The following is an 18,590-nucleotide window of genomic DNA, read 5'->3' as shown; positions in this document are numbered from 1 at the left end:
AGATGGTAGTTACCTAGTTACTTTCCCTTTGGCTGTCTGTTTTACACTACCAATGCCATGGAGAACTGGGTCATTCAAGCTGTTAATAGTTATTTGATCTCAGCTCAGCTTGGACTTCACTGATTTCCTCAGCTTCTCTCTCTTTTCTTTTGCCATCCCATCTATACCATTAAAGAAAGTGATCTCAATCTGTTCCTCTGGTGCAATACCTACTGAGTGGGAAAGCTGCCACATAAATGATACAGCGGATGGTCTACACATACTTGCATGGCTCAAACTTTATAATGAATTGACATAATTCATAGAACTGGGTACGCTGTATTGAAAATATCTCCATGTTACAACATGAATGATAATATATTGTTATTGCACAGCTAGCATCACATCCTGTCATAATAAAATTCTTATCCATCTGGTTACCCACTGGTAAGAAATATTAGCATGAGTTTCTTTAGCATTGCCCCAGCTAAACTGCTCCTTATCTATGGTTCAATCGTACAGTCTGTACTAAGACAAAACTTCTTTTAGTGTCAGTGGGCGTTTTGCCTCTGTAAGGGCTGCCAGATTTGGCCGTTATTTGTCCATAGCTTGTTGAAATTCCTCAAAAAACACATGGTGAAACTATTAGCAATACTGAAAAGTATATAGCTATTGTTGACCCTCATTCTGACACCAGTGACCCATTCTAACACCTGCATTATGCCTCTGCCCAGCAGCAGCAGCAGCAAATGTCTGGGGCCTTCCATGTGGGCTTCCCAGTGGAGAAGAAATCATTGATGTGGAATCTGAGTATATACTAAGTGTAATTTGTTTTACACCTCTAACCCGATATAACACGAATTCGGATATAACGCGGTAAAGCAGCACTCCAGGGGCGTGGGGCTCCACGCTCCAGCGGATCAAAGCAAGTTTGATATAATGTGGTTTCATCTATAATGCAGTAAGATCTTTTGGCTCCCGAGGACAGCGTTATATCGGGGTAGAGGTGTATTTATACCTTCACACCAGTTCTAAAACAGAGGTCAAACCACATGTAGGCAACACCTTCTATCAGGAATTTCAGTCTAATTCCAATGCCAGGGGCAACTCTGCTTCAAGAATTAACTCTAATAAGAGCCCAAGGCAAACAGCAAACTCTTCAGCTGCTTTCATAGCTCCCTCTGTATAGAATCATTGAATCGTAGGACTGGAAGGGACCTTGAGAGGTCATCTAGTCCAGTCCTCTGTACTCATGGCAGGACTAAGCATTATCTAGACCATCCCTGACAGCTGTTTGTCTAACCTGCTCTTCTACAACCTCCGTAGGCAATTTACCCCAGTACTTAACCACCCTGACAGTTAGGACATTTTTCCTAATGTCCAACCTAAACCTCCCTTGCTGCAATTTAAGCCCATTGCTTCTTATCCTGTCCTTAGAGGTTAAGAAAAAAAAATGTCTCCTTCCTCTTTGTAACAACCTTTTAAGTACTTGAAAACTGTTATCATGTCCATCCACCCCCTGCCCAGTCTTCTCTTTTCCAGACTAAACAAACCCAATTTTTTCAATCTTCCCTCATAGGTTATGTTTTCTAGACCTCATTTTTGTTGCTCTTCTCTGGATTCTCTCCAGTTTGTCCACATCTTCCTGAAATGTGGCACCAAGAACTGGACACAATATTCCAGCTGAGGCCTAATCCAGCGCCGAATAGAGCAGAAGAATTACTTCTTGTGTCCTGCTAATACATCCCAGAATGACGTTCATCTTTTTTGCAACAGTGTTACACTTACACTGTTGACCCATATTTAGCTTGTGGTCCATTATGACCCCCTTTCCACAGTACTCCTTCCTAGGCAGTCATTTCCCATTTTGTATGTGTGCAACTGATTGTTCCTTCCTAAATGGAATACTTTGCATTTGTCCTTATTTAATTTCATCCTATTTACTTCAGACCATTTCTCAAGTTTGTCCAGATCATTTTGAATTTTAATTCTATCCTCCAAAGCACTTGCAACCCGTCCCATCTTGGTATCGTCTGCAAACTTTATAAGTGTACTCTCTATGCCATTATCTAAATCATTGATGAAGATATTGAACAGAACCGGACCCAGAACTGATCCATGCAGGACCCCACTCATTATGCTCTTCCATTATCACTGTGAAACACTGATAACTACTCTCTGGGAACAATTTTCCAACCAGTTTTGCACCCACCTTATAGTAGCTCCATCTAGGTTGCATTTCCCTACTTTGTTTATGAGAAGGTCATGTGAGACAGTATCAAAAGCTTTACTAAAGTCAAGATATACCACGTCTACCACTCCCCCCCATCTACAAGGCTTGTTACCCTGTCAAAGAAAGCTATCAGGTAGAACCTTGCATAACAAACAACAACAACACAGCAATGTCTTCCAAAGACAGGTCACTGGTTCGCATAAACACAAAAAGAACTTGTAATGTTATGTGTAACTGCACCACTTGGATTGCCTGCCATAACACTAAAAGGAGAAAACACAAACACTAGCAAAATTAAAACTTCAGTGTTCAGCCTCAAAGATTCATGGCCCAGGGTTTAAAAAAAATCCAGTCCAAAGAGTGGAAAAGGTCGAAACAAATGCTGAACAGAAGACGGTTGGCACTACAGTATTTATGCTTCTGCACCATTGGTTGATTAATGCTATCAAACTGAGACTGAACCTACTCATGGTCTTTGAAACTGGATAGCAAATCTTGCACTGTGATTTTCTAAATACCTGGTAACATTAGCACTAAAATGCCATTAAAGTGAGACCAATTCGGAATTTGCACTGAAGTGAGAAAATACTCAAGTTTCAAGCATTCCAAACTATGTTGCCAATTTTCTGTACTCATCTTTCCTGGTGTCACAATAATTCCATCTTCAAATACTCCTGGCTGTACGTGATGAGCTGATATATGAAAAGTGAAAGCATTCCTCTATCAAAGTCCCAGTTGCAGCAAAACATGGGAAGATGGGTATTAGGACTGTCTATTTATTAGACAAGACCCATCCTACTGCTTGTATCCTTTCTAATAAGGTCTCCTAAGCAATGCTTATCACTTTGGGTTAACCACTACCAATGTCATTTCTGGATCAGTTTGCAGTATGCAGCTTTATAGCAGCATAGCCAGAGAGCAATTTCACTCTTCAGAGACTAGCATTAACTACAATGTGTCCAAGAAGGGTAAATTTAAAAGGTTACTTCTGAACCAATGTCTTTTGCATGGCAGCCCCTGGGATGCTTCATTCTGATAGCTGCTTTAAAGATTTTTTTTCTTTTAAACTTTATTTTTATTGTTTTGATATAAAATATAAACATAAACATATATCAATACATGCACGAGATGGAAATAGCATATAAATAACTTTCTAAATGGTGAGTTTTAACTCTGAGGAATACACAAGTGAAATGTGCCTGCTTTGTTTTTCGGAAATGGACTGATACTTCTGTTATGACTTCTACTGAATTTGCACCTTAATGATTTTATAATGATAAATGGTTGCTACACAGTTGTGGATTATTGGAATTTATGTTTTGAAATCATGACTGCAAATTCTTAAGTTTTTTGACAACGCTGCTCCTTCAGTACTTTCAATCTATTAGAAGCAGCAAAGAATCCTGTGGCATCTTATAGACTAACAGACGTTTTGCAGCATGAGCTTTCGTGGGTGAATACCCACTTCATCGGATGCAATCTATTAGAGGAGATCACAATCCAGAAGTGTTGAAAATATCCTCTCTTCCAAGGCCCTAAATCTCTATAGGCTGCCATTTTCAAAGCAGTCTATGGGCTTTAGGTGCCCTGTATCCCATTCACTTTCAAGCCTTTGGGATGCTTTGAAAACCCCAGCAGTAGCCTTCCAAAGCACCACTATAATTCTATATAATACCCAGTATCCGGATGTGGCTATAATATGTCAACAACAGGAAAAATATAACAAAGGGGCATTGGGGGGATATTAGTTTTGAATGTATTAATGAAGGTAAAGTACCTGTTATGATTTCATACCACCACACAGAAGAAGTTAATAATGAATTATGTTTCTGTGTGAATCCAGTAATACTGTTTACTATACCTGATCTTTCTTGAGTTGGCTCATTAAGTATTATAAATAACTCCTCATAAACCATACTCAATATACATGTGGCTTATGTAATGACTCAGAAGCAATCATAAACTAATTCCCCACAGAAGATTCCTAACAACATAGATGAATAAAAGAAGGCAGGATATTTGCATATGTCCCCAGAAGGTAATAATCTCCCCATGAATTGTTTTATTCTGTGAACTGCATTAATCAATGACTTTAGCATAGTCACTTTCATATGAAATTATACTAATGCAATGTGAAACGTTTCATTTTCTTTCAAAGTATTTCAGCCCAGAAAGATACAGAATGGGACAGAGAGAGACGCTATTGTCCAGGATAATAGATTTCATTGTCTGGTCAAATAAATAACGCTTTGGCTGGGGAAAAAAATCAAAGAAGGTAACTATAACATACTTGATCTTCAGTATGTAAATCCCATTAAGGATTAAACAACAGTAGGTGCACATAGTCTACACAGCGCACATTTGCATTGAGGATTAATTAATAACATTTAGGTATCTTGCTGATAAGCACTTTAAAAGTACCTGAGATAGGCAGAGCCCCTAAGCTGAAATCCAATGTATCATTTAAAATAGCATCATAAGAATTATCAAGAGTCTTTTATGGTCCACTGAACAGACCAGCAGTAAATCATTAGTAGGTCAAGCAGATCTAGAAGATGCCTGCACAGATCTGACATATCGCGGGGGTGGCGGCTGACTCACCTAACCTGAGGAGATGGCACTCGGATATTTACAATTAATCAGAGATGTGTGGGCATGTGCATGCACGCCCTTCCTTCTTTTTATTATGGAGTTTGATGGGTTTTAAACATACCGTCAACAAATTCAGTTTATTCTAATAAGAATCTGGGGACAGATTCTCCCAAAATTACTTATCACAAGAGGTGCCCGGGTAGGCATGAAATCAATGGTATTTTTGTGGGATTGTTTGCATAATAAGCAGGGACGGCTCTAGCTTTTTTGCCGCCTGAAGCACGGCAGTCAGGCAGCCTTCGGCGGCTTGCCTGTGGGAGGTCCGCCGATCCCGCGGCTTCGGTGTACCCACTGCCGAATTGCTGCCGAATCCGCGGGACTGGCAGTCCTCCTGCAGGCGCGCTGCCGAAGGCTGCCTGACTGCCACCCTCGCAGAGACCGGCAGGGCGCCCCCCGCGGCTTGCCGCCCCAGGCACGCACTTGGAGCGCTCGTGCCTGGAGCCGCCGCTGATAATAATGCTCTATTTAATGTGAACAATGGTAGCAGAATCAAGCCATTAGCAAGTAAATCAGCAGGAAAATGAATCTAGTCTTTCAGCTCTCCACAATTGTGGTGGGACTCTGAGGTTCATGTCAAGTTGCATCTACTTCTCTTTTAAACACAATCATTTTAATCTTTTCCTCCTCCAGGTAAACCAGAGAGTGACATCTGCCAACAGCAGAAAGAATTCTACACATTCTGAAAGTCTTGATTTATTTAATTCTTTTTATTTATTTTTTTGGTGAACAGGCTTTTTCAATCATTTCTGCAGTGGCTGCTGTGACATGTTCCGTTCTGGGATGCAAATCTTATTAGACATGTAGCACCGCTGAAAGCAACATTTTCATTTGAATAGATAAGTGAGTGGCTACATTTCTGCATCTCCCATGAAGCAGATCCATGGCTGAAACAGATCCTTAGCGCTGATGTTGGTTGAACTGATCTCAGATTGGCAGCCAGTAATGCATCTGATTCTCTAAACAAAATTACAGGCTATGTATTTTTCAGAAGAGTCTGTTGATTTGTAAATTAGTCAAAAATGGGTTCTGGCACTGTTTATATTCTAATGAGAGCACTATATTTAATACAGCAGAATGGAAGCACTTTACACAATACAAGGAGCCGCTAAATTGATGGCAGGCTAGAAACAATGCAGAAATATTACACATGAGCAAGACCAAATCATTCATATTAGTATAGAGCTTGAGGTCAGAACTGCAATGATAGGTGTGGACAAACAAACAATGCCAGGCTAATTGTTCATTGCATCAATATCTGGGGAAGACCAGCTTGCTTTGTACCTTGTATCATCACTCACACTAATGCAAAGACAATATAAAATGCTATTAAATCAAATTGGTAACAGTTTCATACCCATCTTGAACTGGTGTGAATAATGAGACAAGATTCAGTACAAACGTACAGACAGGACCTAGGTACCACCTCAGGTAACAAGCCTCCATTAAAAGGCAGATGAGGCCTTGACATTTCAACTGATGTGGCTGGAGATTAAAGTTTTCTTAGGTTTCAGGAAGAACAGAAGTATTGTTTTGTCTGTGAGTCGCAGATCCTAGCAAATGCCCACTCCTGGCCACTCACCAGGACTGCTGTGAGGGGAAGTCAAGCCTCTGTGTCCCTGGATCTCCCAGGTGGGTTCAGCCCCTGGAGTCTGAACAGAGTCCAGCCGCTGCCCCAAGCCTGTGGTCCCTAGTGTACTCTTAGGGCACAGACCTTCTAGTTGGCAGCCCCTTCTGAGAACTGGAACCCACTGTTCAGCTGCCTGGCCCATGGGCTCAGTGAATGACTCTTCAGACTCCCTTGTACTTAAACATACCCTCTCCCTGCACATACCCATAAAGCTTCTGGTTTACAGCTTAACTCTCTCAGGAGCATGCAGCAGTTGTGAAGCAGGTCACACACACACACTCTTTCATTTAATCATGTAAAACATGGGAGAGTACAAATCATATAAAACAATAAACACTACCCACATATCCCTGCCTCAGTATCCTCCCTGTTCCAGGCTTTTCTTGGGCTGGGGTCAGAGTCCCTTAACTTGTCCAGAAACCTTCTGCTTCAATGCATGGCTCATGGGCTGCCACATGCTGGGTTGCTTTTCCCTCATGGAGAGGAGGAAATTGCCCCAGCCATGAGCCAAATAACTTTCCCCCTTGTGTCAGGTAACATCCTTGCCAACTCCACATGAGCACAACTCCCAGCTAGGTGACTTGGTTGTCAAGGTGACTTTCCCCCCCGCTAAACCAGTTCTTCTGGGTAAGAGCTAGTCTTTTGTCTAGAGTGAATAGATTTCCAATAAATGGGTACTTAAGCCAACCACCCTCCATTGTCAGCCCTGTATCTCTGTGTGTTGGGACTTCAGCAGAACGTGGAGGAGAACAGGCAATAAAGCAAAAACGCCTGTGCATTCAAAAATGGAGTCTGCCCCTCAGTACAGATTCACAGAGTTCATAATCTCACACAGAGTCCATACACTGTAAAGATGCAGGGATCTTGCCCTGGAGCTGCAGACTACATCCATGCTACTTCCAGCTCTGTGGGGGTTGCCTGTGCACCAGGGCATTCCGATTCAGGAAGGGTGGAGCAGGAGAAGATTGGAAGCAGTGGCTATAGCCCTACATGGATCCATTTAACAAACTCCTTTGTGGAGTGGGGTAGAGCAGCTATAATTTACTGAATTATAATTTAACCACTTCCAGGGACAGCCACTGAATTAAAATGTCACTGACACCTGGAAAAGGGTGTCACCGGGTTCATGATTAGCATGTTCAGCCTCCCCATAAGTAGATTAGTACTCTCATTCCAAGGCACAGTACCTGAATCTGCTGTGTACGTGCGTTATGCAGACTTTTTCATATTTTCTATGTTATTGTTGGCTGCTGTGCAAATTAACTTCATTCTGTTTACTTCTCAGTGAGCAGGAAAGAATCCTAAAAAGAACACAAAGCATTTAATATTTTAGTAGAGCTGCTGTTGCCAAAATCCACAAACAACGCGTTTTTAATTGCTGACTTTGGAAGGCATATCTGTTTGAAAATAGCATTCAGCTACATTCTAAATCAGCTTTTTAGTCAAATGAAGATACCAATATTCTCGAGTGTCTCTTGGTAAACATACCACCATGTTAAAAAGTAATGACAATGGTTCCCTTGGCTGAAGCTTACAGTCTGATTCCTGAATCCTTAATGCCCAGTTCAGCAGTTCTGTTTAACATTTGATACATTTATATTCTGTCTGACAATGTTGTCGGCCACAAAGGACATTTTACATAAAGCATTTATACAGGCTAAGTAAAGTGGCCATATTTTTGCTGACCTTCATGCATGCTACGTTTTTAAAGTTATGCTTTTCATCTGGGATTTTCATAGGAGACTCCTTTGAAAAGGATTGGACACAGTCCAAAATAATTTTTGCTCTTTGTGACTTTTGCCTGTTGTATTTGATGATGCAAAATCAGACTAAAGCGATATTTCATAGGGAAGAGCTGTCCTGTTCAGGTACCAGAATGGAAGAGAAAACAAAATAAGAGAACTATTAATTTATTTTCATTTGAATGCAGCTAACTTCTGGGCAGGCAGCACTTGGATAACATCTACTCACATCCCCAGGATGGCTGACAGAACTCAGGCTTCAGAGAAAAGACTTTGATCCGTGAACTGATAAGAGTCTCTTAATGCCAAAAACTGACAGCCTAATGTTGGCCTTAAAGAGTTCCTGTACAAGTTTCTTTTGAAAGCCAGTAACCTTAGATTGGAAGGTAACAATATAACACACTCATTATGGATTTGGCTAGGTTCCCTTGTTATTATGTGCTCCCTTTTTCCATATCCCTAACACACATTAATTACCCTTGCTCTTTATGGCGCACCAGGACCACTGCCCAGACACGGAGGTGCTTATAGCACTCTCTGACGAGTAAGTAGCTAGCTTAGCTACAAAGCTAGATCACCCATGTTTCTTACAGAGCTTTCTGCACAAACTCACTTAACCCTTCAACCCACAGATCTCAACAGAGTGAAAATGGCAGCGAGTAATTAATTCAAGCCCCTTGGACTCTCTCTCCATTCAGATTCCTGGGATCTGGTCTCCCAATGTTTGATTACAATCAGCCCATATTAGTCTAATATTGGCTAGATTCTACCTCCCTCACATCATTCATATCTGCCAAATTTTCATGTGATGTGAGATATCCAATTAAATGTGAAGCATCTATAACATGGACAGGATTCCAACTACAACAATATTTGTAATTTCACTATTCGTAGCTATGCATCTCACTAGTATTTTACAATCATAGGAGATATAAGATCTCAAGAGGGTGTTGCATACCTACATATATTAAAAAACAACACCACGCAGTAGCATTAAGTGGCATTAAGGCTGAAAAATCAAGCACTGAAAGATCAAGACAGGTACAGTTAATATTAAAAGTTCAACTTTAACTCTGGTAATTGCTCGTATGTCTTCATGTAGTCTCTCTTTTCATCATAGCATCATATGAATCTGCCTCTTGAGCTGTGCTTGAGATCCCAGCCAGCAGTGAGTGCCGGGACTGATAAGAAGAGGAGATGTTAGCAGGCCAGAAACCTGACTAACATTCCAAGGCAACAAAATGCAGGCTCCAACAGCAGGCACATGTCTGAGACTGCTCATATATATGCATGGAACATGGACAGACAGTATTTGAAGGAAGACAGACACTAGACATGGGCTGCTAGCAAGAGAATGCAACAGCTCCTGAGTGCTCTATGCTAAGTATGGGTGAAAACTCCATTTTGCATCTCAGCCAGAGGGCCCAGCTGACCGCAAGCATCCACGTGCTCCCTTCCCCCTCAACTAACTGTCTTTGACACAGTTTGGCCGGTGAAAGCATCAGGCAGAGAGAATCCAGTCCCTGTGCCCAAGCAATCACCAGCCATATAGAGGGAGAGAAGGAGCTCCCAGACTCCATATGCAGAGGGAGAGAAGGATTGTCTGCCAGTTTCAATTTTTAGGCCTCCCTTCTTCTAGAAACCAAGGGAAGGCGAGGGTTGGAGTGACTGAGGGTCTGCTCCTTCCCATGATAGATCTGCCTGCCTCACAGAAGGACATCACAACAGTGAGCACTGATTGCCCTCCATAGCTAGCTACGAAGTAAAAGGCCCTGGGGTGAGGAAAGACCCGATCAATGGGGGCACAGACTCATCCAGACATGAAGGGGTGTGTGGCACAACACCCCACGTAAGCGACAAGCAGACCTGCAACATGTCTTTGTTTTACTGTACAAGCAGCCTGATAAAGCTCCAACACAAGACCAGTGTATACACTGACCGCCCAGGTCCTGTGAGCAGACTCTGGCCTTGCACCCATTTGCTTTTTATATTCTGTGGGAGATTTTGACTACCTGTAGTTAATTGATGGGATGTTTTTATGTGTAGGAAGGTCTGATAACTGTGCGGTTTAACATATTCATTCATCACTTCCTCTTGGTTTCCCTGCCTTTTCTCTTCACCCAGTTGCAATCCTTAATCTTTATAAGTTAACTCTGTTCTTTCCCCTAATAAAGTGTTTGCTCCTTTTTAAGCTTGCTTGGTCCTTGATTGATTTTAATTTGTAATGTCAGATTAATTTATTCATGCCACCACCAGATGCAGACACTGCACAATGAGAATCCAGTAAGATCCAGCTACCAGGATGCTATGGGCTGATAGTGCCATTAGCCCAAGGAACACAGACAACCCTGGACCTATTGAGCCTATGGTGGGACACAGAACCACATAGGAGGAAGGAGTAAATGGACTGTACGATACCTGGGAATCAGGGGGCCTCATTTCTATAATAACTACCCACATGCCAGCGCAATACTAAGATGCAGGCCCCAATCTAAATGCTATTGAAGTCAGTAGGAGTTCTTCCATTGACTTCAATGGGCTTTGGGTCATCCTGCCAGTGCTACCCTTCACTTTCTTCAGTAGCAGATTCATAAGACGGAAACCTAAGAGGGAATCTAAAAGAGTTGTTAAAAACTGACACATTTAATCTTCTGGACCCACAGAAAGATCCTCTTTCAGTGAATCTCCACGTCTGTTGAAATTCACAGATGTTTTGTGTTAATAAAAGTAAGATATAATTCTATACTAATAAGAATTCAAAACATTAGGTCTGAACCTCTCCATCACCACCCCCTGGATGAATACTATTCTTTGCATTTTTAGTATGGTATTTTCTTAATTTTTTTTAAAGTAATCTCCCTGCCTCATGTGCTGCTGCTACTCTATAAATACTCAAGAAATGTGTAAATTCCATCCAAATAAGCACTTGTGAGTACACACACTACTGCCCTATCCCTTTTGCAGACAAACTTGTTTTCTATTTTGGGAGTTTGGTCTAGACAGTTGAACCAGGGACAGAGTCATGATTCCTCGACTCTGTTCGCAGTTCTGGCCCTGATCTGCTGTGGAATATTCACCAAGTCATTCAGGATACAATTTTCAAAATATTCATTTGAGGTGCCTTTTTTGGGGGGGGTGGATAACCAACTTTAGACAGCTTGGACCTGATTTTTAGAGATGCTGAGCAGTTGTTGCTGCATAGGTGCTGTGGGTCCCCGGTAATTCTGAGCAATCATGACCCTTAGATGTCTCACATTGGACACTCAAAAAACTAAGGTACCCCAAATTAGTGACACTATGAAAATATTGGCCTCAAATTCTCTGTGCTTCGGTCTACCCGTTTTATAGGAGGGTAATAACAACAACTACCAGAACGTTGTGTGGATAAATTAATGTTTGTAAAGCACTTTGAGATTCTTGGGAAAAGGAGCAGTTGAGTGCAAAGTATTAATCTTATTCTGCTAGGTATCGTTTCCAGATTCTGGCTTTAAGAGATCATGTCCAGCTGTGTCGATCTTCCACTAACCTACACAATACTGACCCGAGGTGGGAGTCAACTATTATTTACCTTCTCTGCAGGTATCTCTGCCCATGTCCACAGAGAATTAATACTTAACCTTTTTTATGCCTTTGCTGCATTGTGAATGGACCATCAGACACCCTTTTCTTGTTATCCATTTTGACTTTATTAACATGTTTGTGTCTGAATTATTCCTCCATAGCTGTTCCACTGTGATACGGAGGTAATTTTTTAGGAACATCCTTTGTAATGAGTTGAATCCCTTGTTTTCATGAGAGGAAGGATTGCCTGTAGAACATCTTACAATGTTAATTAGGGATTTTATATTCAAAGGATTATTTATTTCACAGATTCTAGCATTCAAAGGTTTTTAGAAAATACACATTGGGAGATGCATTATCTAGGTTGGTTGCCTAAACTTAGGCACTTGTGTCTACAGTTAGGCACCTAAATTAGCATATATTTGGATGCCTAAAGATAGGCACCCATTTGTAAAAATAAACTTTAAGGTCACTTTATGTAGCATTCAAATTGCTTTGATAATGGGATCTTGTTAATACTTTGTTATTGTTTATCACTGTAAGTATTCAGTGCTATAGGTGAACTGTGCCCAACAGATAACAAGCCCCTCTTCTGAAAAGCTTACAGCCCCATGCCCAGTTCCACAACCTTTAGCCACACTGAAGCTAGTGAGCCTACTTGCACAAGTAAGCATTATTCACATAAATAAGGTTTGCGGGGTTCAGGATCTAAGTGCACAAGTGAGCGCAGTACAGGAGAAATCACCGTAGAGCAATCAGAGAACAGTGTACGCTCTTTATGAATTCCACACTTCATCTTTAGTCAATGTAATAAAATTTGCCTATTTCAGCCACTCAGCCAGGTATGTTTTTCCTAAGAATCAGACAAGAGTGTTGCCCAAACTCATTCAAATCGTATTACAGTATAAATTATGCAGAGAGTTATTCTTTCAGAATTAAATTAAAATGATATATTCTCTAACAATCTGGTCCAAATTGCATTGAAGTGAATGAAAAGACTACAATTGACTGATGGGTGTCAGATCCAGCCATAAATATCCACTATACGCCTTTCAATTAATATAGCAGCAGACTTCAGATATAGGTCCAGATTCTCAACAGTATTCATAGGTTCAAAAGCCAGAAGGGACCATTGTGATGATCTAATCTGACTTCCTGTATCACACAGGCCAGAGATCTTCCCCAAAATAATTGCTAGAGCAGATTTTTTAGAAAAACATTGAATCTTGATTTTAAAAACTTTCCATGATGGAGAATCCACTATGACCATTGGTAAGTTGTTTCAATGGTTAATTATTTTCACTGTTGAAAATTTACACCTTATGTCTAGTCTGAATTTGTCCAGCTTAAATTTCCAGACATCGTATTGTGATATACTTTATTCATTGTTCAGAAGGGTAAACTGAATCAAAGAGACTATCCTGCCTTTGATTCCTGCTCCCAATGGGAAAACTCCCATTGACTGGAATGGTGCAGGATCAAACCTTAGTACAGCACTATAGAGAAGCAGAAACTATTTTAATTTCTTCAGTGGCTCCCTCCTAACTCCAGTGTGAGTGTGACCAATATTTTAGGCTGGACTCTGTCTGTCTACTATGATCTTATAAGCCTCTAGTCACCATTGAAGTCACTGATTTGGCACCATTGAAGTCAACATGAGTTTTAACAGTGATTTCAGTGATCAAGCTCTACCTAATGCAATTGCCCCTATCCAGCATCTCCATTTTCTGACCCGGTGTATCATTTTCATTTTTAATTACTTCGGTAAATACAGCACATTGGTTAATTTAGCAAAGTAAGTGCTTCTGATGAGCTTTCAATGCAATACAAAAACAGATTTCAATTATATCACTTATAACATTTCACGGAAATTATAAAAAATTCATGTCAGAGATGCCTTTCTCTAGTTGCCAATTTACAATAAGGCTCATGTTGGCTTTCTTTAAAGAGTCATCACCCTGAAGATCTGTAACAATGACAGAAAAATTGCGGAATAGGCATTTATTATGATTGATTGAATGCAAGCACCCATAAAAAGAATCAAGTTAGTAAAATAAAAACCAGCAATGCCTGTCAGTCTCTCATCATTTAATGGACAATAGGAGATACAGATGCAGTCATTGCTTAGGTAGGTTTCCGTTTGGCAAAGCTCTCCCTCAAAGTATCAGTAAGTTCACAGAAAATGAAATAAAAGTTATTCCACTGTACAGTGCTCAGCTAAGGCAATTAATTAATCTAACTCCTTTTAAATGTACAGTTGTAATACCATGACAAATGAGATGGTGCACTATACATTATAGTCCAGTTGGACATTAGATGAATCCTGCAAGTAGAAAAAGCCAGGTGTTTAGACATTGGCCAAAGACATCCAACTCCGCAGCAACAGGAACATGTCACTTTAAATGTTGATGATGATACTCTTCTTTCCTTTTAAATTGTGCAGCTCACTAAAGGACTCACAACTTCACAGCACCATCTGCAAAGTCAACATCTGCAAAGCACTGAGTGAAGGACGTGCTCTTTCTCATGAAGGCACAAGACTATTTTAGACATTTACTGCTGGCACCGAAAGGTGATACAGCTAACATATGCTATGATCTCTTAGCAGTTTCTCTCTCAGTTTCTCTCCTAGAAAAGTCCCTTCCCCAAACATAATCCTTACAGAAAAGATGGTGCCATCTACTGGGATCTTTAAGAATTGCATTTCTTTTTTCCATCTGCGATGTTCATTAACTTCCTTCCATTCTTATAAGAACATTCTCCCTGACCAATGTTCTATAGACACACATTGTATAAAAAGTGTATGTATTAGACACAAAAAGCAATGATGCACAGTCAAGACTGAAATTACCCTGTATCTGTATACAAACTGTTCCAAAGCTGCATGCATTCAAATGCCGAATTATTTAATGCTGCTACGATTACACACAAAAGGCTAGTTAGATGATGTCAGCATTACAGGGCAAAATGTGCTTTGGACCCTCTTTAGTAGCTCTCGGGTGAACAGGCCTTAGGTGACAGGCCTGGCTTCCTGCATCTCACTCTGGGCAGAACTATGTGGTTCAATCGCTCTAGGCCGAGGTCTCTGGGCACCAGTCCCCATTTCCCACCCATGCTAACGTGATAGGCCTAACTGCGTTTGGCACATTTTAACCTTTTCACTCCAGGGATCTTTGGCCAGAGCAAGATGGTTAAAGCAACTCAAAACCAGCTTCTTCAAAACCAAGCATCGTGTATCCATTCACCAAAGGTACAAAGCATGCAGAGCAAAAGGTCAATACTCTAAAGGGCTCGACGCACATTTCCCTTTACCTAAACCTTGATCCTTTCTTGCAAACTTTGGTACATTTCATCTACCCGAGTTACCTCCATCTCTGGGCCGTGAAAAAGCAGATAGCCCCTGCTGCAGCTTCTGCCTCTCTCTGTGTATGTCTCCTTGCCAGCCAGTCAGCTCACACAGATACCCTGAGCAGCTTCTGGCCATTCCACCCCTAGCTGGGGTCTACAAGTGTTTAATTGTCTGTTTTTTAATTTTAGGCTTAGCCTTGGGATGAGTAAACCATTCTTAGCCTGGCAAGAGCTAGGTAGGCTTGGACAGCTAGCCTAGTAGATAGTGCATTCAGCTGGGTCTTAGGAGACCCATGTTCCATTCCTGGATCCTCCATTGACTTGCTGGGTGACTTTGGGCAAGAGTGTCTGCCTCAGTTCCCTTATATATAAAGCACATTGAGATATAATTATGAAAAGCACTAGGTAGTAGTATGGGGTCTTCCCCAATATTTTTTCTAGGACTCATGTCCATGGTACAGTTTTACCTGTCCTGCTTAGTGCCTTTAACATCCCCTTTTAATCTAACCTTATAGCAAGTCACCCATCATAAACACACACACACGGCTTGCATCCTATTCAGAATAAATAATACTTATATTTCCTCGTTCTTCACATACGCGTACCCCGTCATTTGCAGGTGCATACATCCAGTTTGTGAGCAGAAAAATGATAAATAAGTAGAGACACGTGCATGCACACATAGTTTTGAAACTTTCAAGTAGATTAAAACCAGCTCTGCAATAAAGGTCTCTTTCGGGAGCTCATATTGCTAGTGTCTGTTTTTGAAGCATTGCTACAATATAATACTTTTAAAATACATTATTCTGTAACACAGAATGATAGAAAGAGACAAGGAATGTCATAGAATGGCAAAATAGAACCACCGCACAATAACAGAGGCAGGGAAGATGGGTATGACTAGACTAGAGAATAAAAGTTTTGGGAATACATAAGTGATACAAGGATTGTTCTTTCTGCTTCCGTGTGCATTTTTTAGGCTTATCAAAGAAACGTATGCCTTGTACAGTAAAATAAGGAAAGGACCTCATCTTTTTCTGAATTTCTGGGAGAGGCGGTCATGGGAACAATGGATTAATACATATTATTTTATCAGGTAAACCGGTAAGACAGAATTGAACTAAAGGAGTTTGTCATGCAATACATCTGGAGTGATGCATTTGTATTAGTTTCTCTATGTGTTAGTTAAACTATGGATTACATGCACAAAAATAATTTCAATTTCTATATTATTTCTCACTGATTTTCATAGTTTACATTGCCACACCTGATTTCCCAAGACACTCGCAACTGAGTTTTATCAAACACTCTCTTTCATTCACTTGGACATACGTACCATATTTCTCTCCTGGTCATACATGTCCCTGCAGTGATCCCGTCTCATTAACTTAATACAATGGATGCTGCAGGTCAAAATATTCTGTTGTCCACTCTCTGCAGTGAGATTTGTATTGAAAGAAACATTTTTAATGCAAAATATTTTGTGTAATTCCCCAGTCCGCATATGAGTGCAGAGAAAGATTTCTATTAATTATTATCTAATGCTCCGATTCCCTCATCAGAACAAATCATTTAAGTACTTAACATGCAGCACTTCTAGCTAAAAATTCCCAAAGACAGGCTTTAAAGTTTCCTAGAGAACACGACCCAGGCACATTTCATTAGAGCCCATTCTTGAAGGGTGCTGTGAGGTTCTGAGCACCGTGATCACTTATTGTCTCAGATGAGTGTTGAGGCAGTGCAGCACTTTGCCCCATCAAGGGCCTAGGCATTTATCCACGTACACACTTAACTGTTGTCTTGTAAAACAACATGCTTGTATAATTGCTGCTTTAATGTATAATTTATCATAAAATATATTATCATTGGTGTATGAGATGACACACTAGGGCCATATTACCCTCCTGCTTTTATTATGCATTTTGCCTTTATGTATTATTTTTCATCCCAAATAACCCCCGCAAATGGGCTCACTCTTTCCCCAGTTCAAGTCCCACAGAGTTCCATGGAAACACATGTGGTCCTGTTTGCAGGGATTGTGGCAGCTAACCAGCTCATAGTTAGAGCTGTCAGGAATTTTCTCACAAAGTGTTTTTTATTGTAAAATGCTGATTCGTCAAACCCAAAACTTTCCATGGGAATGTATCTGTTTCAATGAAACTTTCATTGGGAAAGTTTCTCAGGTTGAGGGGAAATTTTCTGGTCAAAACCACAAAGAGAGGCCCACCCCAGGATACCCAGTATCCTGGTTGTTAGGGCCCTCACCTGGGATGTAGGAGACCCATGTTCAAGTTGCTAGTCTGAATCAGCAAAGCAGGGACTTAAACTTGTGTCTACCTTAATGCAGGTGAGTGCCCTGACCATCAAGGTATGGCTTTTCTTGGATGCAGGAGTTGGTCTCTCTCTCTCCTCCGTTTTTTTCCATTAAACACTTTGAAAGAGCTCAGATTTGTCCCAATGAACAATGGGAAGATTTTTTTAAACCATGGAAGTTTTTATAGGATGGGAAAACCATTTGCCACCTAGCTCTACTCACAGCACACTGACCTAGAATTAGGCTTGGCAGAATGGGATTTTGATAATTTTAACAGATTATCTCAATGGATAACTGTAAGCATTTTTGAAGATTTTTATTTATTTAAATTTCCACAGTTGCAGAAAGTTATTGGAGGTGGTGGTCAAACAATTATTTAATGACAGTAGACACTGAGATTCAAAAAGTTAAATATTTATAACCATTAAAACACAAACTGTCAACATGTCTATAGTAGGAAGAGGGCCTGAGACAGAAATCCTTGTATCCGAAGCCTGGTATAAGGACTCTGTCAACATCTAACCACAATGTCGAAATATACAAAGGAAATATCCTTAAATCAACAGATCATACCTATTTTCACTATTCAAAAGTCTAAATCACTGGATTCTGACTCTAATAAGTTCTCAGGCAGCATTTTTCTTACTTTGCCTATCTGTAAATTTCCATTATTATCAATGGAAATATTTTTAGTCAGTTTAGTCAGTTTGTACTCTAAAAATGACATTTACCAGCATTTACTGATAAATCTATTCCTTCTAAGCCCAACTAGAGTGGAGAGAGAGAGACATTTTGCCTGAAAACAGACGCAGACCTTCATTTTTAAGATCAAATCCGAAAGACCTCCACACTGTAAACTATATGGGGACTTTTATCTACTTCAGAAGAATGAAGGACTATATCAACCATGTCAGGGTTTGAACCCAATTTCTAAGGAGTCTAAATTTAAACCTGAGCTTAGGCCAATAAGCCACCCACACTTACACATCAATAAATAAGTTCACTGTTTGGATGAACTACATGCACATGAAAATAGCATTTAAGACCAGAATGGACCGCTGTGATCTAGTCCGACTTCCTGCATACCCCAGGTCATAGAACAGAATGTAGAACTGTATTTTCCAATATATATCT

At 40.5% G+C, this 18,590-nt stretch overlaps 1 long non-coding RNA gene across 1 annotated transcript; it reads right to left on the bottom strand.

The window, feature by feature from the left end:
* Nucleotides 1-5,686: 5,686 nt before the first annotated feature.
* LOC120371291 lies at nt 5,687-16,577 on the bottom strand. Its single transcript, XR_005584256.1, has 3 exons — nt 16,479-16,577; nt 7,679-7,792; nt 5,687-5,820 (listed from the first exon to the last, which is right to left on the bottom strand). It is a non-coding gene; the product is annotated as an uncharacterized LOC120371291 (long non-coding RNA).
* Between the last annotated feature and the right edge of the window lie 2,013 nt (nt 16,578-18,590).

The sequence above is a fragment of the Mauremys reevesii genome, linkage group 9, assembly GCF_016161935.1.
Source record: "Mauremys reevesii isolate NIE-2019 linkage group 9, ASM1616193v1, whole genome shotgun sequence".
Lineage (NCBI taxonomy): Eukaryota > Metazoa > Chordata > Testudines > Geoemydidae > Mauremys > Mauremys reevesii.
Note: the sequence above shows the minus strand (reverse complement) of the source record. Positions and strands in the feature narration are given on the sequence as shown.